Source organism: Prionailurus viverrinus, chromosome X (assembly GCF_022837055.1).
Source record: "Prionailurus viverrinus isolate Anna chromosome X, UM_Priviv_1.0, whole genome shotgun sequence".
Classification (NCBI taxonomy): Eukaryota; Metazoa; Chordata; class Mammalia; order Carnivora; family Felidae; genus Prionailurus; species Prionailurus viverrinus.
This window is the reverse complement of record NC_062579.1, coordinates 81,798,820-81,823,521: the sequence shown is the minus strand read 5'-3', so window position 1 is coordinate 81,823,521 and position 24,702 is coordinate 81,798,820. Positions and strand designations below refer to the sequence as shown.

General features: G+C 35.0%; 1 protein-coding gene and 1 pseudogene across 3 annotated transcripts in view; both read right to left on the bottom strand.

Annotated features, from left to right (window-relative positions):
- The window catches only part of COL4A5 (collagen type IV alpha 5 chain), a 239,082-nt gene that overhangs the window by 199,414 nt on the left and 14,966 nt on the right, over positions 1 to 24,702 (bottom strand). The window lies entirely within an intron of this gene.
- On the bottom strand, positions 6,478 to 7,882 carry LOC125157296 (elongation factor 1-alpha 1-like; annotated as a pseudogene).

Sequence of the window (24,702 nt, the reverse complement as noted above, 5' to 3'; positions counted from 1 at the left end):
ATGGGTAAGTTTCTTAGTAAAAAATAATTCTTTTTTCTTAAGATAGAAACATTTTAAGTATGAAATATACTAAAAACCAACACAATATTGGTTTAAATTTCTTATAAGTAATTTAAATCATTTAAAATTACTAGGGGATATTGGTTCAGTTGTTTATCAACTATGATACGTTAGCTGTATAAGGAGTTAACTGTAAAAAGCTAGTGAATTTTTAAAACACATAAAATGTTCTGACTTAGAGTTTAAGGTGCTCTTTGGAATTACCCTTGTTTTCTTGTGTAAAAAAAAAACATGTTCATTGGTATAAGTTAAGGAGAAAAGATATTATGCCATCAGTCCAGTAGCATCCCAACCATCATAAAAAGGGAATTATTTTTATAAATATCACAGGGTCTTAAATATATGAAAAGATGCTCAACCTTACTCAGAACATAAATGTAAATTAAAACCACAATGAGATATTTTTCACCTATCATATTAGCAAAGATATAATGTTTGATAGCACAATGTGTTGGTGAGGGTTGGGGAAACAAGCACTTTTATCTATTACTAGTATAAGTATAAATTGGTACAACCTCTATGGAGGATAATTTGGCAATATCCATCAAAATGACAAAGGCACATACCATCCAACCCAGCAATTCCATTTCTAGAAAATTATCCTACAGATAGTACACATCTGAAATGACCTATTACAAGGTTATTTGTTGCAGAAAGGTAATAGCAAAAGTCAGGAAACAAGCTACATATTTCTCAGCAGAGGATTGGTTAAATAAATTATGGCACATCCATACAATTGAATAATACTACGTAGCCAGAGCTCTTTATGTACTAACATGGAATGATCTTAAGCAAAGTACAGAAAATGTATAAAAATAGGAAACATAAGTAAGTATGTGCATGTTTGCAAGTGCCCGCAGTTATATATGCATGAAATAGCTCTAAAAGCAAAAACAAGAGAAGTTAGTTAACACAGGATGCCTCTAGGAAGAACTATGTGGCTGGGCACAAAAAATGAAAGACTTTTAATTGTATAGATTCTAATAACTATCAAAATTTGAGCCACCTGAGTGTATCACCTAATCAAAAATAAGTGTAAGTTGTGGGATGGTGGGGAGAAAAAGAAAAACAATCCAAAGCAGCACAGCACATCTTCCAGAGCAAATTATTACAACTAATTTCGGTTTAAAAAACACCTTGGTGCAGGGGAAGAACCAAGGGAAACAATTTATTTCAGTCACAGAGTCAGCAGTTAAACAGGCTGATGTTTGTTTCATGGCATTGTAATTTTTCAAGTTATTATATGTATTATAAGTCTTGCTAAGTATTATAAATATTGTAGGGACAACCCCACTGAATTTTCCCAATTAGCTACAGGAGAGCTTTACCTTTAGCAGATCCTCGAGATCCAAAAGAAAATACTTGGTCAGAGAATCTACATTTTGGAATAAATCAATATTTTGCACATAGAGTGGAACTATGTTAACAACATTGTGAGCATCATTACTTTCAAATTAGTGTATATGGAATAAACAACTTTGATTTACTTATTTTTCCTTTGAAAACTATTAGTTAACTCTCTTTTTTCTCTCACTTTCACCATCCCTCCATCCCTTACTCTCTGCCTCTGTCTTACACACACACACACACACACACACACACACACACACAGTTTTAGAACTCAATATAGATCATTATTTCGTCCTCAGCCCTATGTACAATTCTATTGCACTCATCATGCTATATTGTAATCTGCCTCTCAACAGAACTGTAGGTTTTTTGAGCGTGAGGAGATTATGTACTAGTCAACCTGGCGCATGTACCGGAATGCAAAAGTTTGATGACTGTCTCACAAACCTCCTCCTCCAAACACTTTCTAATGTAATGATCATTTACTTTATTCCGATAATTTATTTTTTACTTTTATTTTTTAAGTTTATTTTTGAGAGAAAGAGAGAGCAGGGGAGGGGCAGAGAGAGAGGGAGAGAGTCTCTCAAGCAGGCTCTGCACTGTCAGCACAGAGCCTGACCCAGGGTTTGAACTCACTAACCAAGAACTGCAAGATCATGACCTAAGCTGAAATCATGATCATTTTTTGGGGGGGGAGAGAGTGGGGGGCATGCGTGAGTGAGGGCAGATGGGCAGAGGAAGGGAGAGAAAGAGAGAGAGAGAGACAGAGAGAATCTTAAGTGAACTCCACATTCAGTGTGGAGCCAGCCAGATGCGGAGCTCCATCGCACAACCCTGGGATCATGACCTGAGCCGAAATCAAGAGTCCAACACTCAGCCAACTAAGCCACCCACTTGACACTATTCTGATAAATTTAAATCAGAAAAAAATAACAATATCATATCCTTCCACATGTTTCTTGTTTTGTAAACTTTGAGAAATTCTATATTAATTTTAGACAGTATATCTGAACATTTGCATATAGGACTATTTATATTTGGCATTTAGACCAAAGGACATTAAAATAAAAATATTTTTCGGGGCGCCTGGGTGGCTCAGTCAGCTGAGCGTCCGACTTCAGCTCAGGTCATGATCTCCTGGGTTCGCGCCCTGTGTGAGCTCTGTGCTGACAGTTCGGAGCCTGGAGCCCACTTCAGATTCTGTGTCTCCCTCTCTCTGCCCCTTCCCCACTCATGCTCTGTCTCTGTCTCTCAACAATGAATAAACGTTAAGAAATTTTTTTTAATAAAAATATTTTTCAAGGTATCATTTGAAAGCATAAATAAAAAATTTTCTTATGCATAGTGTACTAGTTTGAATAGTCCTCCCAAAATTCATGCCCACCCAGCCCCTCAGAAGGTGACCTTATTTGGAAATAGGGTCTTTGCAGATGTAATCAAGTTAAAATGCAGTCAAATTGGATTAGGGTGGGTCCTAATCCAATGACTTGGTGTCTTTACAAGACAGGGGAGATTTGGATACAGAGACACACACAGAGGGAAAACATCATGTGATGATGAAGGTAGAGATTGGAATGATGTATGTATAAGCCAAGGACTGAAAGGAACCACCAAAAGCTAAGAAGAAGAAAGGAATGATCCTCTCCTAGAGCCCGCCGAATGAGAATGGCCCTTCTGACACTTGGTTTCAGACTTCTAGCTTTCAGAATTGTGTGAGGCAATATTTTTTTTTTTATCTTAAACCACCCATTTTGTGGTACTTTGTTAGGGCAGCCCTTGGTATCCATGGAATATTATATGTTCATTGCCAAGTAAAATGAAATAGTTAACTAATGTTAACAGCATTATCTTGGTTCTAAAAACATCCTAGTATTTTCCAGCTTGATTGTAATGAGATAATCAACAAAAGGGTAAAAATTATCTTCCACATCTCCCAACGTGAGGCTCTGGGAGTCACTTTAATCACACAAATCCCAAATAAATCAAGTGCATTCTTAGATCCAGATTTTGTTCCAGCTGTCTATGAACCAAGAGGGGTGCCTTCACCGGACACTGACTCTGCCAGAACTCTGATCTTGGATTTTTCAGCCTCCAAAACTGAGAAATAAATTTCTCACCCCAACTATGATACTTTGTTATAGCAACCTGAATGGACTAAGACAGTAATTCATTCTGTAAGTACAATAAAGGAAAAATACTATATAATCATCTCTGTACATGCAGAATTATAGTAGCCATTTCTGATTAAAACTCTCACCAAACTAGGAATAAAAGGTAACTTCTTTAATCTGATAAAAGGCAGCCCATAAGGCACACAGCTAACGCAGAGTTTCTCAACAGTAGAACTATTGACATTTTGGCCTGGATGATTCCTTGTCATGCAGACTAGATGGGTATAGGTACTGTGTTTTGGAGGATAGTGAGCAGCATCTCTGGCCTGTACCCACTAGACACCAACAACAGCTCCCAATCATGACAACCAAGAATGACTCTAGACATTTCCAACTGTTCTCTGAGGGCAAAGTTTATGAACCCATTGAGAACCATTGAACTAACATCACATTTAATGGTAACAGACTGAATGATATCCCCCTCGTAATTGGAACAAGGCAGAAATGACTAATCTCATCACTTTGCTCTCACTGCCTCTACTGAATATTGTACTGGTGGCCCTATCCAAGACAGCAAGGAAAGATACACAACTAATAGGCAGAGAGAATGGAAGGGGAAAAGTAAAACTTTTCAAAAATGGCATAATTGTACATATAGAAAATCCTGAAGGATCTACAAAAAGTTACTACTAAAAATAATAAAACTGGTACACTGAAATGTATAAGGCACTGCCAAGAAAAATTAAAGAATACCTAAAGAATAAATATAACATAGACATACAAAGGGAGATTTAATATCATTAATGTCAATTAGGCTATAGATACAAACACAATCCAAATAAACTTGCACTGCCTGATTTCAAGCCTTATTATAAAGCTAGAATAATCAAGACAGTGTGATATTAGTATAAGGATAGGCAAGCAGATCAACAAAACAGAGTATATGGTCCAGAAACAGATTCATACATAATATGGGCAATTGACTTGCAAAACAAGTGAAAAGTAACTCAATAGGAAAAGGATTGTCTTTCAAAAAATAGTGAAAGAACAACTGGATTTTCATATTAGAAATATTTTGGACATCAGTGAAATGGTTGAGTAGGAAACTCTGAGCACCTGTCCCTCCACAGAAACATCAAAAAATCAAGGAAGAACTGTCAAAATTAAAATTTTCAGAACTCTGGAAAATGATCCAAACTTTACAACAACCAAGAAAATGTTGAATCAAGAAAAATACAAATGAAAAGTGGTAGAAAAGGTCTGTGGTGTTTTTGTTTGTCCTTACCCAGCTGCCTCCCTGGCTCAGTGGCACCTTCCAAGAGGGCAGCCACCTTCACACTGTGGGACCCTTGTCCTTGGTACCAGAGGCAGCAGAGAAGATTTTGTTCACAAAGTATTGTTTGTCTGCACTAACCTGTCTGGGGGCCACCTGAAGGGCTGATGCAGGGCATTTGTCTTTGTTTCACCTAACTTAGAAAAGACTCAGGACAGCAGAGCAGTAGTCATTGTGAAAAACACTGTAAGGTGAATGGACAATTCACAGTTGCCTGGGGCAAAAGACTGAAGGTAAGGCATATGGATAAACTCCCAAAAGCCTGTGAGGAAAGCAGTGGAGTTTTTTGGGGAAAAAAAAGGGATTGAAAAATGTCCATGTTTACTGAGGAATTTAAAAAGCCAGGTGTATGTCCAGGGGAGGACCCATGCTCAGCAAAGACCTGAGAAAAACTTATGTTTTCACAATGGCTGATCTCCAAGCACAGTATAAGCAGGAAGTGAAAGCTAAGGCAGAGTTGCAAATGTCCTGGCTAAGTGTTGAAGGACTGCTACAACAAAGAGCCAATGCACAAAGACGGGAGATTTTTCTTCTTCCTCCTCTTTTTTTTCTCTTTTGTTCTCCTTTTCTCTCTCTCTCTTTTATTGGTTCCTGGCATTCAAAGAAATATCCTTCAAAACACTATCTCATGGGTGCCTGCGTGGCTCAGCCAGTTAAGCATCTGACTTCAGCTCAGGTCATAATCTTGCAGTTCGTGAGTTCGAGCCTTGTGTCAGGCTCTGTGCTGTCGAGCCTTGTGTCAGGCTCTGTGCTGACAGCTCAGAGCCTGGAGCTTGCTGTGGATTCTGTGTCTCCCTCTCTCTCTGCCCCTCCCGCACTTGCAGTCTGTCTCTCTCTCTCTCAAAAATAAACATTAATTTTTTTTAAAAAAGCTATCTGAGCAATAGTTAAAGCAACACAGATTTCAGTACCACACATGACAAGGTATATGGTCTCTACATAAATAAGTTGCAAATGTCACTAAACAAATAGATAGCTACTTCCCTCAACAATAAAATAGAGGAAACTCTAGTAAAGGGAAAAATCTGATTTCCAGTTACCACATTTAAAATAATCAAATTCTGTTTTCAACCAAATATTACAAAGTAAAAGGTAAGTGTAGCATGTTTAAGAAAAAATAATTGACAGAAGTTATCACTGAGGAAGTCCAAATGCTGGCCTTATTAGACAAGGACTTTATCTTTTTAATTTATTTTCTCATTAAACTTTAGTTTTCATGGGTCTCAAAATTCTGTGACAGATTTTTGGTCAAGTTATTTCCATTAAAAATTACTAATTTTCAAAACTAATAACTTAAAACTGTCACACACACACACACACACACACACACACACACACACAACAAATGGCCCACAGAACATTCTTCTTTCCTTCTGAAGGTTTTATAATGCATTATTATCATTAACTAGTCTTTTACTATTAAACTTACATGGCCAATTGACAGAAACAGTTCTGAAACCATTCTTCCACCACTGTTTAAAGACTGGTGTGGCAGGTATCAGGGTTAATATTAATTTTGCCTTCTGAGTTTTCTGGGCAGACTTGGTGACCTTGCCAGCACCAGCTGTCTTCTTGTCCACTACTTTAATGACACCCACAGCAACCACCTGTCACAACCACCTGTCACATGTCATGAACAGTAAAACACCCCAGAGGAGGATAGTCACAGAACCTCTCAACACACACAGGCTTGCCAAGAACCATTTATTAACAATGGCAGCATCACCAGATTTCAAGAACTTGGAACCATCTTCCAGCTTCTTTCCCGAATGATGATCAATCTTCTCCTTTGGCTCAGAAAACATGCAATGTGAGATTGGGACTATCTAGCACAGGTGCATATCCAGCACTGATTTGGCCTGGATGGTTCAGGATAATCACCTGAGCCATGAAGCCAGCTGCTTCCATTGGTGGGTCATTTTTGCTGTCACCAGTCACATCACCACAATGGACATTTTTTACAGATATGTTCTTGACATTGAAACCCACAGTGTCCCCAGGAAGAGCCTCACTCAAAGCTTCATGGTGCACTTCAACAGACTTGACTGGAGCAAAGGTGAGCATTACCAGGTTTAAGAACACCAGTCTCTACCTGGCTCACAGGGAAAGTACCAATACCACCAAATTTGTAGATATCCTGGAGGTGCAGAATCAAGGGCTTGTCAGTTGGATGAGATGGTGGCATAATGCAATCCAGAGCTTCAAGCAGTGTGATTCCACTGGCATTACCAACTTTATGGGTGACTTTCTATCTCTTGAACCAAGGCATGTTAGCACTTGGCTACAGCCTGTTGTCACCATTCCAATCAGAAACTGGCACAAATGCCACTGTGTCAGGATTGTAGCCAATTTTCTTAATGTAAGTGCTGACTTCCTTAATGATTTCTTCGTATCTCTTCTGGCTGTATAGTGACTCAGTGGAATCCATTTTGGTGTGTAAACACCAACATTTAGTTGTTTTACACCCAGTGTGTAAACCAGAAGGGCATGCTCATAGGTCTGCCCATTCTTGGAGATACCTGCTTCAAATTCACCAACACCAGCACTAACAATCAGGACAGCACAGTCAGCCTGAGATATGCCTGTAATCATGTTTCTGATAAAGTCTCTGTGTCCTGGGGCATCAATGATGGTCACATAATACTTGCTGGTCTCAAACTTACACAGGGAGATATCAATGGTGATATCACATTTACTTTCAGCTTTCAGTTTATCCAAGACCCAGGCATACTTAAAGAAGTCTTCTCCCATCTCAGCAGCCTCCTTCTCACATTTTTTGATAGTTCTTTTGTTGATCCCACCACATTTACAGATCAGATGACCAGTAGTATTACATTTGCCCAAATCTATGTGTCCAATGACAACGATGTTGATATAAGTCTTTTCCTTTCCCATTTTGGTTTAGTTTTAGTGGTGGTTTTCATGACACCTGTGTTTTGGCAAAAAACCCATTGCAAAAAAGCTAGACAAAGACGTTAAAACAACTGTCTTAAACATACTCAAAGAGCTAGAGAAAACCACGGACCAAGAACTAACGGAAACCAGAAAAACAATACATGAACAAAAGGAAAATACCAACAAAAACATAGAAAGTACAAAAAGGAACCAAATAGAAATTCTAGAGCTAAAAAGCACTGTATTTGAAATGAAAACTTCAACAGAGGTGTTTAACATCAGCTATCACAGGCAGAAGGGAAAAAAATCAATAAACTTGAAGATACAACAATTGAAATTATCCAGTCTGAGTGGAAGAAAAGAATGAAGACAAATGAGTGGAGCCAGGAAACCCATGGGACACCAAGCTGAACAACGTATGCATTTTAGAAGCACCAAAAGAAAACGGAAAATAATATTTAAATATTCTTTTAAGAGTATTTTAAGAAATAGCAGATGAAACCTTCCCAAGTTTAATTATACATGAATCTACACATTCAAGAAGTTCAATGAACTCCAGGTACAATAACCTCAAAGAGATCCAAGAAATATTCTAATCAAACCGTCAAAGACAGGGGCACCTGGGTAACTGAGTCAATCGGGAGTCTGACTTCATGATCTCACAGTTTGTGAGTTTGAGCCCCACATCAGGCTCTCTATTGTCAGGGCGGACCCCACTTTCGATCCTGTGTCCCCCTTTCTCTGCCCCTCCTCTGCTCATTCTCTCTCTCTCTCTCTCTCTCTCTCTCAGAAATAAATAAAACATTAAAAAAACAGTGCCAAAGACAAAGACAAAGAGAGAATCTGTAAAGCTGCAAGAGAGAAGCAACTCAACACAAAGAGATTTTCAATAAATTAGCAGCTGATTTCTCATCAGAAACCATGGAAGCCAGAAGGCAGTGGAATGACATATTTAAAGTACTGACAGTAAAAGAATGCTGAAAATCAAGAATTCCCTATCTAGCAAAAACCATCCTCCAAAAATGGGAGGTAAAATTAAGACATGTTTAGATAAACAAAACCCAAGAGCATTCATTGCCAGTAGACCTGCCTTACAAGAAATGCTAAAGGAATTTTTTCAGGCTGAAATGAAAAGACACAAGATAATAACTCACAGCCTTATGAAGAAATAAAGATCTCTAGTAAAGGTAACTATATAGTTAAATATAAAAGCCAGTATATTATAGTTTCAATTTGTAACTCTTTTTATTTTCTATATAATTTAAAAACCAAACACACAAAGAGATAGTTATATTTTACAAGGCACACAATATATGAAGCTGTAACTTATGAGAACAACAATATGATATGAATTCAAATCAGACTGTTATAAATTCAGGTCATTAATTTTAATCCCTATGGTAACTACTAAGAAAAATGTAGTACTACTAAGTAAAAGAAACACATAAAAGGGAATGAAAAGAGAATGAAAATGGTACCATACAAATAATAAATTATACACAAAAGAAGAAACGAATAGAGAAAATGACAGGCAAAAAAGTTATAAGACATACAGAAAATAGCAAAATAGAAATGGTAAATCCTTTTTATAAGTAATCATTTAATATGTAAATGCATTAAATTCTCCTATCAAAAGACAGAGACTGGCAGAATGGATTGAAATTTAAAGAAAGAAAAAAGATATTCCATGCAAATAATGACCAAGAGAGCTAGAGTAGCTGGCTATAATATGAAACTATATTTTAAGCCAAAACCTGTTACAAGAAACAAAGAAGGAAGTTACATATGTTTTTAAAAAGTAAATGCAGGGGCGCCTGGGTGGCGCAGTCGGTTAAGCGTCCGACTTCAGCCAGGTCATGATCTCGCGGTCCGTGAGTTCGAGCCCCGCGTCAGGCTCTGGGCTGATGGCTCAGAGCCTGGAGCCTGTTTCCGATTCTGTGTCTCCCTCTCTCTCTGCCCCTCCCCCGTTCATGCTCTGTCTCTCTCTGTCCCAAAAATAAATAAACGTTGAAAAAAAAATTTTTTTAAAGTAAATGCATCCGTAATTTATAATAATTATAAGAATGCACACCAAACAGTAGAGCCCCAGTATATGAAGCAGATATTGATAAACACTGAAGACAGAATTAGACAGTTTTATAATAATTGAAGTTGGAGACTTCAATAATCAAGTTTCAAAAATGGATAAAAACATCTAGACAGAATAATAATAATAAAATAGATGTCTTGCACAACACCTTAAACCCCGTCCTAAAACACAAATATAGGACACTTCACTCTACAGCAGAATATATAGTCTTCTCAAATGTGCATGGAATATTCTTCAAGACAGAACCTATACAGGCCACAAAACCAGCCTCAATAAATATAAAAACATTGAAGTCCTATAAAGTATATTCTCCAACCACAAAGGAATGAATTTAGAAATCAATAAAAGGAGAAAAACTGGGAAAATCACAAATATGTGAAAATTAATACACTCTTAAAGAACCAAAGGTCAAAGAAAAAAATCACAAAGAAAATTAGAAAACACTTTGAGAAGAATGAAGATGAAAACACAACATACCACAACTTATGGGATGCGGTAAAGGGAGTAGTGCCAGGGAAATTTATAGCAGTAAATGCTTACATTAAAAAAGAGGAAAGATTTCAAATCAGTAACCTACTTTTGTACCTCAGAAAAACTAGAAATATAAAAGCTAACTAAATGCAAAGCTAGCATAAAGAAGTAAATTATAAAAATTAGAGTGGAGATAAGTTATATAGAGAATAGAAAAACAATAGAGAAAAGTCAATTAAATCAAAAATTGGTTCTTTGGAAAAGATCAGCAAAATCAACCAACCTTTACCTAGACTGAGAAACAGAGAAGATGTAAATAACTGAAAATAAATAATGAAAGATTATGGAACATTACTACTAACTTTACAGAAATAAAAAGGATTATAAGAGAATACTATAAATACCAAAAAAATTAGACAACTTAGATGATATGACCAAATTCTCACAAACATGCAAATTATTAAAACTAAATCAAGAAGAAAATAGAGATGGAGCTAGAATGTATTATGCTAAGTAAAATAAATTAGTCAAAGAAAGACAAATATCATGATTTCATTTACATGTGGAATTCAGAAACAAAACAAAAGAGCATAGAGAAAAAGAGAAGCAAACCAAGAAACAGACTCTTAACTATAGAGAATAAACTTCTGGTTATCAGAGGGGAGGCAGGGGGAAGGATGGCTGAAATAGGTGATGAGGATTAAGGAGGACACTTGTTGTGATGAGTTTTGGGTATTGTATGGAAGTGTTGAACCACTCTATTGTACAGCCAAAACTAATATGAAACTGTATGTTAACTAACTGGAATGTAAATAAAAACTTTAAAAAGCAGATGAATGGATAAAAAAGAAGTGGCATATAGAGAGAAGTAAATATTAGTCATAAAAAAATAATAAGATCTTGCCATTTGTGCCAACATGTATGGACCTAGAGGATATTATGCTAAGTCAGAGACAGACAAATACCATATGATATCACATACATGTGGAATCTAAGAAAAAAAAACAAGTGATCAAATAAAGCAGAAAAAGACACTTAAATACAGAGAACAACTGGCAGTTGCCAAAGGGATGTGGGTGTGGGGACAGGCAAAATAGATAAAGGGGATATAGATGCACAAACTCACAATTATAACATACATAAGTCTCAGAAATGAAAATAAGCATAAAGAATATAGTCAATAATATTGTAACAATGTATGGTGACAGTGACTACACTTATAGCGGTAAGCATTGAGTAATGTATAGAATTGTCAAATCACTATGTTGTACACCTGAAACAAAGGTAACATCATGTGTGAATTATATTTCAATAATTAAAATAAGGAAAATGAAATAGAGAATCTGAGAAAAAAGAAACATAGAATCTGAGAAAGCTTATAACAAGTAAAGTCATTGAATCAGTAATGAAAAACCTCACAACAAAGTATAGTCCACAGATAGCTTCACTCATGAATTCTACCAAATATTTAAAAAAAATTTAACATCAGTTCTTCTCAAACTCTTCCAAAAATAAAAGAGGAGGTAATACAACCTAACTCATTCTGTGAAGCCAATATTATCCTGATACCAAAACCAGACAAAGATACTAAAGAAAATTAGAGACCAATACCCTCTATAAAACAGATTTTAAAAATCTCAACAAAATACTAGCAAACTATATCCAATAATATACCAAAAGGATTATATACCATGACCTAGTGAAATTTATCCCATGATTGCAAGGGTGGTTCAATATAAGAAAATTATTGATATAGTAGGACACATTAATAGAACAAGGAGAAAAAAAATCATGTGATCATCTTAATTGATACAGAAAACACATATGACAAAATCCAACACCCTTTTATGATAAATGTACTCAGAAATTAGAAATAGATAGAAACTTTCCTTTTTAAAAAATTTAATTATTTATTTTTGAGAGAGAGAGAGAGAGAGAGAGAGAGAGAGAGAGAGAATCCCAAGCAGGCTTTCTGTGCCATCAGCATGGAGTCCAACACGGGGCTCAAACCCAAGAACCATGAGACCATGACCTGAGCTGAAATAGTCAGACACTCAACCAGGTGCCCGTAGATGGGAACCTTCTTAACATGACAAAAATTATTTATGGAAAACTCACAGCTAACTCAATACTCAACTGCAAAAGATTGAAAGCTTTTCCTCCAAGATCAGGAGTAAGACAAGAATGCTTGCTTTTATCAATTCTACTCAACATGGTACTAGAAGCCTTTGCCAAAGTAATTATGTAAGGAAAAGAAATAAAAGACATCTAAATTTGAAAGGAAGAAGTAAAACTGTATCTATTTAGAAGACATTATCCTCTATACATAGAAAGTCCTAAAGAATCCACAAATAAAATATTAAAGCCAATAAATGACTTCAACAAAGTCTTAGGGCACAAGATGAATACAAAAATCAATTTTGTCTCTATACAATCATAATGAGCAATCTATAAAGGAAATTAACTAAATAATTCAATTTACAATACCATCCAAAAGAATAAAATATCTAGGAATAAATTTAACCAAGTAAATGAAAGACATGTACATAGAAAACTAGAAAACATTGATGAAAGAAATTTAAAAAGACCTGAATAGGGGTGCCTAGCTGGCTCAGTTGGTAGAGCATACAACTCTTGATCTCAGGGTCATGAGTTCAAGTCCCACTTTTGGGGTAAAGCTTTTTTTTTTTCAAAAAAAAGTGGGGAGTGAAGATGTAAATAAGTAGAAAGACATCTTGTGTTCCTGAATTGGAAGACTCAGCAATATCAAGATGGCAATACCACCCAAAACAATCAACAGATTCAGTGAAATCTTTATCAAAATTCCAACAGCCTTTTGAGCAAAAATGGAAAAGCTGATCCTCAAATTCATGTGGAATTACAAGGGTCCCCAAATACCCAAAATAATGTAAAAAAGTAAAAGAAAGTTATAGGACCCACACATCCCAATTTCAAAACTTACTATAAAGCTAATGTTGGTACTGGCATAAGGATGAACAAATAGCCTGTGGAATAGAATTGAAAGTCCAGAAATAAACCCATACATCTATGGTGAATTGATTTTTGACAAGGGTGCCTAGACCATCCAATGTGGAAAGAATAGTTTCTTCAACAAATAGTGCTGGGATAACTGTATATCCACATGCAAAAGATTGCTACCTCATGTCATTTACAAAAACTAATTCAAAATGTATCAAAGAACTAAATATAAAATCTAAAACCATTAAAATCTTAAAAGAAGCCATAAGAGTAAATCTTCATGATGTTGGATTTGGCAATGTAATATTAGATATGACACCAAAAGTATGAGCAACAACAAAAAAATAAATTGGACACCATGAAAACTAAAAACTTTTGTGCGTAACAGGATATTACTAAGAATGTGAAAAATGACCTACCAAATGGGAGAAAATATTTGCAAATCGTGTATCAGTTTAGTGCCCAGAATATATACAGAAGTCTTATAACTCAACAACAAAAGGACAAACAGTCCAATTAAAAAATAGGCAAAGGCCTTGAATAGACATTTTTCCAAAGAATGGATACACAAATAGTGAACATACACATGAAAAGATGCTCAAAATCATTATTCATTAAGAAAATGCAAATCAAAACCACGATGAAGAATTATTTCATTAACAAACTAAGATGACCATAATAATAATAGTAATAACAATAAAAAAAATAAAAACTATTTGAAGGAGGTGGAGAAATTGTGCTCGTGCACTGCTGGTAGGAATATAAAATGGTTCAGCCCTGTGGAAAACAGTTTGGTGGCCCCTCAAAAAGACAGAATTACCATATGGACTAGTAATTTTATTCTTAGGTATATACCCCAAAGTACCGAAATCAGGTGCTCAAACAAATGTGTGTGTTTATGTATATATATATATATATATATATATATATACACACATATATATATGTGTGTATATATGTATATATATACACATATACACACACATATATGTGTTCATAGCAGTGTTATTCACAATTGCTTAAAGGTAAGCAATCCAAATGTCCATCAATGGATGTATAGATAAACAAAATGTAATATATTCATATAATGCAATATTACCCAACCATAAGAATGAATGAAGTACTGTTAAATGATATGATGAGGATCAACCTCAAAAATATTCTAAGTGAAAGAGGCCAGACACAAATGGTCACATAATGTATGAAATATCCAGAAGAGGTTAAATCCACAGAGACAAAATGCAAATTGGTGGTTTTTAAGGGCTGAGGGGAGGATGGAAATAGAGAGAAACTGCTTAAGTATGAGGTTTTATTTTGGAACAATAAAAATGTTGGAACTAAACAGAGGTGGTGGCTGCACAACATGGTGAATGCATTAAATGTCACTGAATTATTCATTTCAAATGATTAATTTTATGTTATGTGAATATGCACCTCAATAGATTTTTTAAAGAATTGAACTAGGATCCTTACATACTGTACACAAAATAACTCTAAATGGTTCAAAAGCTCTAAGTATCAGATAAATAGAAGAAAAATAGGCAAAATTAAAAACTTTAATGTAGTTAAAGGCTTCTTGCACATGACACAAAAAGCAATAATGATAAAAGAAAATAATTGATAAACTAAACTTATTTGTTAAGGGAAAGAAAATACAACCCACAGAATGGAAAAAATACTGTGTGTGAGAGTGTACATATGACAAAGAATTCGTACTCAGAATATAAAAATTTTCAATTTAAGAAGATAAGCAATAAAACTTTTAAAAAATGGGCAAAGATTATAGAATACAGATCACAAAAAATATTTGAAATAAGTAAGTCAGATAAAAATAAATATCATATGACTTAACTCATGTGGAATTTAAGAAACAAAACAGATGAACATAGGCAAAGGGAAGGAAAAATAATATAAAAACAGAGAGGGAGGCAAACTATAAGAGACTCTTAAATACAGAGAACAAACTGAGGGTTGCTAGAGGGGAGGTGGAGAGACAGGCTGGATGGGTGATGGGCATTAAGGAGGGCAGTTGGGATGAGCACTGGGTGTTATATGTAAGTGATTAATCACTGGGTTCTGTTCCTGAAACCATTATTACACTATATGTTAAGTAACTTGGATTTTTTTCTTTTTCTTATTAAATATAATTTATTGTCAAATTGGTTTCCATAAAACATCCAGTGCTCATCCCAACAAGTGCCCTCCTAACTAACTTGGATTTAAATACAATTAATAAAAAAAGATATCTGAATAGTCAATAACTACATGAACCCATGTTCAGCATTAGGAAAATCCAAATAAAACAAGATACCCTCTCATATCCACTAGGATGTCTATAATTAAAAAGATCCTATACACTGCTGGTAGAAATGTAAAATAGTATCATCCGTTTGACAAATATTTCCGCAGTTTCTTGTTAAATACTTTATATAGTCCATTTATTTGTATCTACCCAAAAGAAATGAAAATTATGTGTACAAAATGACTTGTACACAAACGTTCATCGTGAAAGATAGATCAGTGGCTCCAAGGGAACAGAGACAGAGCAGGATTTCACTGGAAAAAGATATATGTGAATTTTGGGGGGTAATGAAACTATTCAATATCTTAATTATTGCGGGTGTATACATTTGTCAAATTTAGTAACTGTACACTTAAAATGGATGTAGTTTATTATATGTAAACTATACTTCAAAGAAAGTTGGTTTAAAAAAATAGAAGAGAGGGAAGCCTAAATTGGGACTTGGATATCTTCAGTAAGATTTCCACAGGCAACTCCCAAGAGGGACGCTTCATTGAGGTCCCTGTTTGAGCCAAGGAATGCGGAGGCCAAACATTGTTGGAATAGCTAAGTTATTCACTTGTTCCCTTAAATTTACTAAATGGTATGCTGTATTTCCTGAAATATTCAAAGTATTTATTTAAATTTCCTTTGAGTGGAAAAGAACCCCCTAAATTAGTTTAGGAATAATAAACTTGCATATATGTGACATATATGTGTAACAATATATGTACCTATACTGTACCTAAATATTTAATTTCAACTCAATAAATAATTGAATAATCAAAAACCTTAGGAAGCTTCCTAGGAAATCAAAGTGCTCAAAGTAGTCTTAACAGTTTCTTCCTATGGCTACAGATAAACCTGTTTTCTTGTTTACAAATTAGTTTTAATTTTCTCTTTACAACTACTTCCACCTCTCCCCCCCCCCATTTTCCTGTCTCTCTTTTGGTCCATTTAATTTCTAGTCAGATAACACTACTTAAGGAATTGTATCTGTTTTTTTTAATGTATCAAATATTGGTATATGCATATTTAACTGGCATATACCAGTGAATACGGTATTAATACCTTTAGAAATACCAATACCTTTAGAAATAAACCAGAAAAGTTCTTTTAAGTCATCTTTCCACTGATGGTAAAGACTAAAGCTGAAGAAAGATACTCAAAAAAGGAAAAAACAAATTAGTATGCCTAAGGAAAGGCAACTAGATTTCACTGAATTATACTAAACGAGACTACAGATCCTGTGGAAAATCACAGTCATTATTTCTTTAACACATACTATGTAATACACATTAAGATACTTCAGGCTAGTATTATTGACCTAATGAGTACGTGGAAAAGTCATGACTTAAATTAAGCTTGACATCAACATCCATGCTCTAAAATAAACCATTACTCAATTCTACTATAGAAACTTTAAAACCAACTATTTATTTATTTATTTTTATTTTTTTAAATCTATTTTTAATTTAAACCCAAGTTACTTAATATATAGTGTAATAATAATTTCAGGAATAGAATTTAGTGATTCATCAGTTACATACAACATCCAGTGCTCACAAGTGCCTCCCTTAATGCCCATCACCCCTTTTAGCTCTTTCCCCCACCCAACACCCCACCCGCAGCCCTCAGTTTATTTTCTGTATTTAAGAGCCTCTTATGGTTTGTCTCCCTCTCTGTTTCTATATTATTTTTACTTCCCTTCCCCTATGTCCATCTGTTTTGTATCTTAAATTCCACATATGAGTGAAATCACATGATATTTGTCTTTCTATTGCAGGGACTTCATACTGCCATAAAAAGAGAAGAATTTTTCCTACCTAGTGCACACACCAAAACGCTAAAACAGTCCATCATTCTAATCCTAGGCCCTTTGGTGTCCAGGATACACTATTTCAGCATTCTCTCTACCTCGGTTCTGAAGTATAACCTAACTTCCAAATCCTACTCTTCCAAAAATTTGCCAAATTCCAATAATTTGTCATTCCTGACAAAGGAATAGCTAAGAAATGTGCAGAATCTTCCAAGAGGATGGATATAACAGCCTAATAGCATGCCACTCTCACTTTACCTAGCTGCATTCACCTATACCATCTTCTAGACAAAATCAGAAAGTCTGCATCCTTTCAGGAATACAAACCCTAAAAGTGTTATCTCCCTTCCACAACACCCTTTGCTCCAGCTGGGTGACAGGGCTGAATCTCAATCACTGAGTTTGACACAATTTTCTTTGTCAGGAAAATTATAACTTGGGGTTGGGTACTGGGGAAGAAACAGGAAATATGATTCAAAATTTTCAATCAATATTGGAAAAAAAGGCATAAACTAATTAAAATTTATTTAATTAAGGCTTTGGAATAAATTATAGAAATTACAAGTAATTAAAAACTAAGATACCTTTTCGAAGTATTTATTAAAGAGTGATGACATATCTTACAAATCCTGAATATTTCTAATTCAACTAGAAAACACACATTAATTTATTTTTGAGAGACAGAGAGAGCACAACCAGGGCAGGGGCAGAGAGAAGGGGACAGAGGATCCAAAGCAGGCTCTGTGCTGACAGCAGCAAGCCCGATGTGGGGCTTAAACTCTTGAACTTCAAGATCATGACCTGAGCTGAAGTTGGACGCTCAATGGACTGAGCCACCCAGGTGCCCCAGAAAACACTCAAATAAAACATAAAGGTTTGAAATTACTTTTTTAACCAGGAAGGAATTTGTATTTTATAGCAACTTTTATGTCAATTTATCTAAAGATTTTAGATACATTCACAAGAACCTAAAATAATAGGTTTCAAACATACATTACATATTTTCCTCCAAATATAAGTGAAAAAGTTGGATCCAGCATTCAAAATCACTTTTTTAGTGTTGGCAAAGTAAAAGTGGAAAGGTGTGTGTTACTCAGTGGGGGGCAGGGGGGAACATAAGGAGAATATGTGTTATGTTTTATATGAAAGAGTACAAATTAAAAATGACTCCTCTTCATTGTGTTCAATGACAAAATTATTACTGGCATTAGGTTATTCTGGCAGCCTCTGGAATTTTTTTTAAGCCTTTTTAACCTTTATTGATTTTTGAGAGACAGAGAGAGACAGACCATGAGTGGGAAAGGAGCAGAGAGAGAGGGAGACACAGAATCCGAAATAGGCTCCAGGCTCTGAGCTGTCAGCACAGAGCCCAATGCAGAGCTCGAACCCATGAACTGTAAGATCATGACCTGAGCTAAGGTCGGATGTTCAACCAACTGAGCCACCCAGGCGCCCCGCCTCTGGAATTTTTTAAATTTTTTTAAATGTTTATTTTTTAGAGAGAGAGAAAGACAGAGTGTACATGGGGAGAGGGGCAGAGAGAGAGGGAACCACAGAATCCTAAGCAGGCTCCAGGCTCTGGGCTGTCAGCACAGAGCCCAAGGTGGGGCTCGAACTCATGAACTCTGAGATCATGACCTGAGTGAAGTTGGACACTTAACCAACTAAGCCATCCAGGCACCCCCTGGAATTTTTTACTTAAAACAAAACATAACAAAACAAACAACAACAAACATTGAAGTTCTATTTTACTACACTTGATCTTAGCCAAAAGGCTGAAAAGCAATGAAGTTCTATTTTAGAAAAGCAGATAGGAGAAAACTCAAAAGTTGACCTGTTTATTAAAAAAATAAAATCCTGTTTTAGTTATTTCATTACTTCATCTAGCATTCTTGTCCTTAAATAATGATGGCATAAAATAGTTAACTGTAAAATATGTTGTTAATCTGTTTAAATCCAAAAAATGTTGAAATCTACAGCCATAAACTAATATTCAATATTTTTAAATATTTTTTATTGCAAAAGTAATAAGCATTTACTATAGATAACTGAGGAAATACAGATAAGAAAAAAACCCTATAATTTCGCTATCATCCTCTAAGTCTTTTTTTCCACTTAATTTTGAATAAACATTTATCAAGGAGATGAAACTTTAAGCCCTAAAGTATTCTACCCAAGTGAACCAAGTTAATGTTCCTATAAATACATATTTCCATTAACTGTGATTTAAAGAGTATCTATGTTTATATGCTTGCTTTCTATATCAATTTCCAATTCTATTAGTGTTTAAACCCAATAAAAAATCTTTACAGAATTTTTAAGTACCATGAGGTAAAAATACAGATGAAAAAGTAAACATGTAAACAAAACTAAGAAAAAGATTATAATCTGAAATAACTTAATCCCTTTGGCCTCTTGAATATTTTTCGTTTTTCAGATTAAATCAGGACTTGATTTTAAAAGGAAGCCTGGGCATGCTAAGTGAATTAAGTGAAAGACAAATACCATATGATTTCAGTTATAAGTATTATCTATAAAACAAAACAAATTAATAAACAAAAAGCAGAACCAGACTATAAATACAGATCAAACTGATGGTTGCTAAAGGAGAAGGGGAGGTGGGCAAAATGGGTGAAAGCGACTGGAGAGGTACAGGCTTCCAGTTATGGAATTAATGGGTCACAGGAATAAAAGGTACAGCATAGGGAATATAGTAAATAGTGTGGTGATGTCGTTGCATGGTAACTGATGGTGGCTACACTCCTGCTGAGCAAAACATAACCATAAGAGTTGTTGAACCACTATGTTGTATACCTGAAACTAACATAACATCACGTGTCAACTATACTCAAATAAAAACAAAGCCTGGGTAAATAATGTTCACAATGCCTCTTGGAAATCAGAAAGACTTGATTTTGAACTCATCCTTGTTTTTTACCATATTGACAAATTCAAGTTATAATGATTTTAACCATCTGAAGAAAAAAAATATTTCCCTTTCCCTATATGTGTATCATGGTTTGGATTAAAAAAAATGAGACTATAGGTGTGAAAATCTATTAGGAAACAGATACGTTTATAAGCTCATGTTTTTTTTTTTTTTTTTTTTTTTTCAACGTTTATTTATTTTTGGGACAGAGAGAGACAGAGCACGAACGGGGGAGGGGCAGAGAGAGAGGGAGACACAGAATCGGAAACAGGCTCCAGGCTCTGAGCCATCAGCCCAGAGCCCAACGCGGGGCTCGAACTCACGGACCGCGAGATCGTGACCTGGCTGAAGTCGGACGCTTAACCGACTGCGCCACCCAGGCGCCCCTAAGCTCATGTTTTTAATATAAGGGTTGTCAATCTGCAAATTCAAATGTGTCGGTCACATTAGTCAGGAAAACAAACTCAAGCCCCTGAAGATGAACCCCTTTTTCAGCCTCTAAAAAAGGTGACCTTTTCAGTTTAGTTTCATTTGTTATTTTACAACATTAGTCTGGTTTTTTTCCATTATACAGTATACACAAATGAAGGCATGAAGGCAGTGATAAGGTCTAATAAACTTGTGACATAACAAAAAGAAGTCTTTACTGCGACTGTGGAGAAAAATGAAATGCCCAAATAGGCTGTAAAAGATAAGTGAGCAAACAGAATCGAGAGAGGTGATGGCAAAAAATGAATTTACCCACTATTAACCAAATTACTATGAACTGAGTATACTCATTCTGAAGGAAAATCATCTTTAAAAATTAAAAACCCAGGAACTCAACTGACCATAAGAACTAGAAAAAAAGCGGAGTGCCTGGGTGGCTCAGTCGGTTAGGTGGCCGACTTTGGCTCAGGTCATGATCTTGCGGTTCGTGAGTTCGATCCCCATGTCGGGCTCTGTGCTGAGAGCTCAGAGCCCGGAGCCTGTTTCAGATTCTGTGTCTCCCTCTCTCTCTGACCCTCCCCTGTTCATGCTCTGTCTCTCTCTGTCTCAAAAATAAATAAACGTTAAAAAAATTAAAAAAAAAAACTAGAAAGAAAGCTCTTATTTTCTTTCTTCCAAAATGTATCCAGTATTTCCAGGGAGTAAGAGGAATGGGAGATGAGGAAACCCATAACCTATGGAGATAAATTCTGCCAGACAGTGGAAACTTTCAACATACTCACATCTAAAGAAAATGTATAGTTTATTTTACAAATCACAATGTAATAAGAACTGACTCCTTCATTTTGAAACAAAACAATGAAAATTAACATGACCTTAAAGCTAGGGCAAATTGGCTCATTAAAAGCCAGCTAGGAAAACTACTAGGGAAGGGATACTGAAGCTTAATAAATGCTTCACATTTCAAAAGGCTTCCTGAAACTAAATTAACTCAAAATGGGTAAGGCCATTTCCTACAGGGTCATTGTTCAAGCATTTTTCCTACAAAGTCAAAATGAAGGAGGATAGAAAAAGAGTCTTCTTATTTCAAAATAAACTGAAGTACATTTTTTCTAAAATAATTTCTAAAATATTTTTATCTATGACCAAATCTGACCTATTATTATAGTTAAATTCTTTGTTTCCTAAACATTGTCAAAGAGAAATAAAACCCCTAAATAAATAGAAAATAAAAACTATCATAACAATGCTAGTTTCTCTTCCCTCAAACTTCACAGGCAAGATCAGAAATATCTTTATCCTAAGATTAAAGAAAGATTCCGAGTATGAGAAAATTAATTAATCATTAAAACTTTAGTTTCTGTTAATTATGTGAAAGGCTTTCTGCTAGATGATGTGAAGTATAGAAGTAGAAAATTATCACTGCTCTTGAGGTAACTTCTATACTGTTGGTTTAGACAGATGGATAGATGGATGGATAGATAAGGTAGACAGATACACAGGTAGAGATATAGGTATATAGATGACAATATGTAGTTTTAGAAGTCTTCTCAAAGGAAATAATCTGAAATACAAATAATTTTATTCAAAAATGTTGACTGCAGTGTTATCAAAAAAATGAAATCAGGCTATGTTGAATCAATTGCTATTGGACTTGCCGTCTTCCATAAACTATCAGAAAACTGCAAAATATGTGAAACCAATATTTTTAGACATTGGGAAAAGTTAGAAAAGACAGTAGTCTCAACACTTATATTAAACGTTCTCTTGAATGCCCTAACAATAAGATAAAGAGGAAAAAAAAAAAGAGTGTGCAAAGTAGAATAAAAGAAGTAAACCTATCTCAATTCACAAAAGACATAATGACATTTGCAGATAATTCTAAGTAATCCACAAAAGACTTCCAGAAATAGTAAAACAATTTAGCAAAATCACAGAATATAGGTCAATAAAAACATCAGTTTTGTTTCTATATATTGACAATAACTGAAAACAGAAAATAAAATACAATACCATTAATAATACTATTAAAACAAATGAATACGTAGGGATACATTTAGAAAGTATGTATAACACCTACACACTGAAAAGTAGGAAACATTACTGAGAGAAATTAAAGAAGACCTTAATAAACAGAAATATATATCATGTTCATTTATCAGAATATTGAATGCTATTAATACATCAATTTTCTCCCAAATGATCTTCAGATTAAACAGTCTAATTCAAAATTCCATGAGTTTTATTTGTATGAGTTGAAAAGCTAATTATAAAAGTTACATAGAAATGTAAAAGATGAGGAGGAAAAGGATGAGAGGAGGAGGGAGAGGAAGATGAGGAGGAGGAGAAAAACCAAAAATCTGAAAAAGAACAAATGTGGAGATTTGCACCACCTGATTTAAATCCTTATAATAAAACTACAGTAATGAAGACAATGTGGTATTAGCTTAAAAATATACATATAGGTTGATCGAACAGATTAGAGTCCAAAAATAGACCTACACATATATGGTTAACTGATTTTCAACAAAGGCACCTAGTTATTAATTCAATGGGGGAAGAGATCATCTTTTCAATAAATGGTGCTAGAACTAAACATAATGGGGAAAAAAAACTGTACCAGTATTCTTACCAAATACCATACACAAAATAACTAAATGAGTAAGAAGGTAAAACTATAAAAGAAACTTTTAGAAGCAAACATGGAAGAAAATCTTGATGCCCTTAGGGTAGTCAAAGATTTTTTATAAAGGACACAGAAAGTCATAACCATAAAAAGGTGATAAACTGGACTGTATCAAAATTTAACATTTCCTCTCTGAAAATACCAGTTACAAAATTGAAAAGGCAAGCGACCAAAAGGGAGAACATATCTACAAAACATGTATGTATTAGATTAGACAAGATGTTGAATCCAGAATATATAAAGCTCTTAATACTCAGCTATGAGAAAACAAAAAAGAAATGGCCTACTGAAGCACATGACATGGATGAATCACAAATGTATTATGTTAAAGAGGAAAAAAAAAGCTAGACTCAAAAGGTTACATACTGAATGATTCAATCTATGACATTATGAAAAGGTAAAATTATACAAAGACAAAATAGATGAGTAATTGCCAGAACTGTGGGTAGGCTGGGGGGAGGGGGCTAATTATAAAAGGGAAGCATTTTATAATCATAAAAGGGAAACATTTCATATTTTGAAATGATGAAACTGTTCTGAATCTTGATTATGGCAGTGGTTACAAGATCATATGCTTCTATCAAAACTCATAGAATAGTACACCAAAGATAGTAAATTTTACTAAATATAAATAAAAAGACAACTATAAGAAAACTACCACGTGATTACAAAACTCAGATATCAAAATGGTTACAATTAAAGAGTAACTGGGGCACCTGGGTGGCTCAGGTCATGATCTCACAGTTCCATGAGTTTGAGCTCCAGCCTTACATGGGGGTCTCTGCTCTCCATTCTCAGCATGGAGCCCACTTCAGATCCTCTGTCTCCCTCTCTCTCTCTGCTCCTACCTTGCTCACACATTGTCTCTCTCTCAAAAATAAACTTAAAAAAAAGGATTACTATAATAATAGCAAATACAGGCAAGGATGAGGAATAACTAGAACTTTCATACATTGGTGGAATGTACAATGGTACAACCACTTTGGAAGACAATTTATAAGTTTCTTGTAAAGTTAAAAATAGACTTATGATAACCCAGAAATTCCATTACTTGATATTTGTCCAAGAAAACAAAAGCACATGTCCACACAAAGACTTGTTGCAACGTTCATAGCAGAGGAAGTGGGGGAAAACTGAAGACACTTTTCTCCATTCTGACTCAGTACTTGGTACTTTTCCACTCCTAGTCTTTCTCTTCTTCCGCCTCTGGGCCCCTAGGTCCATAAAACCCTGGGAGCTTTTTGTTTGGGGCTTCTTCATCAGTGAGATG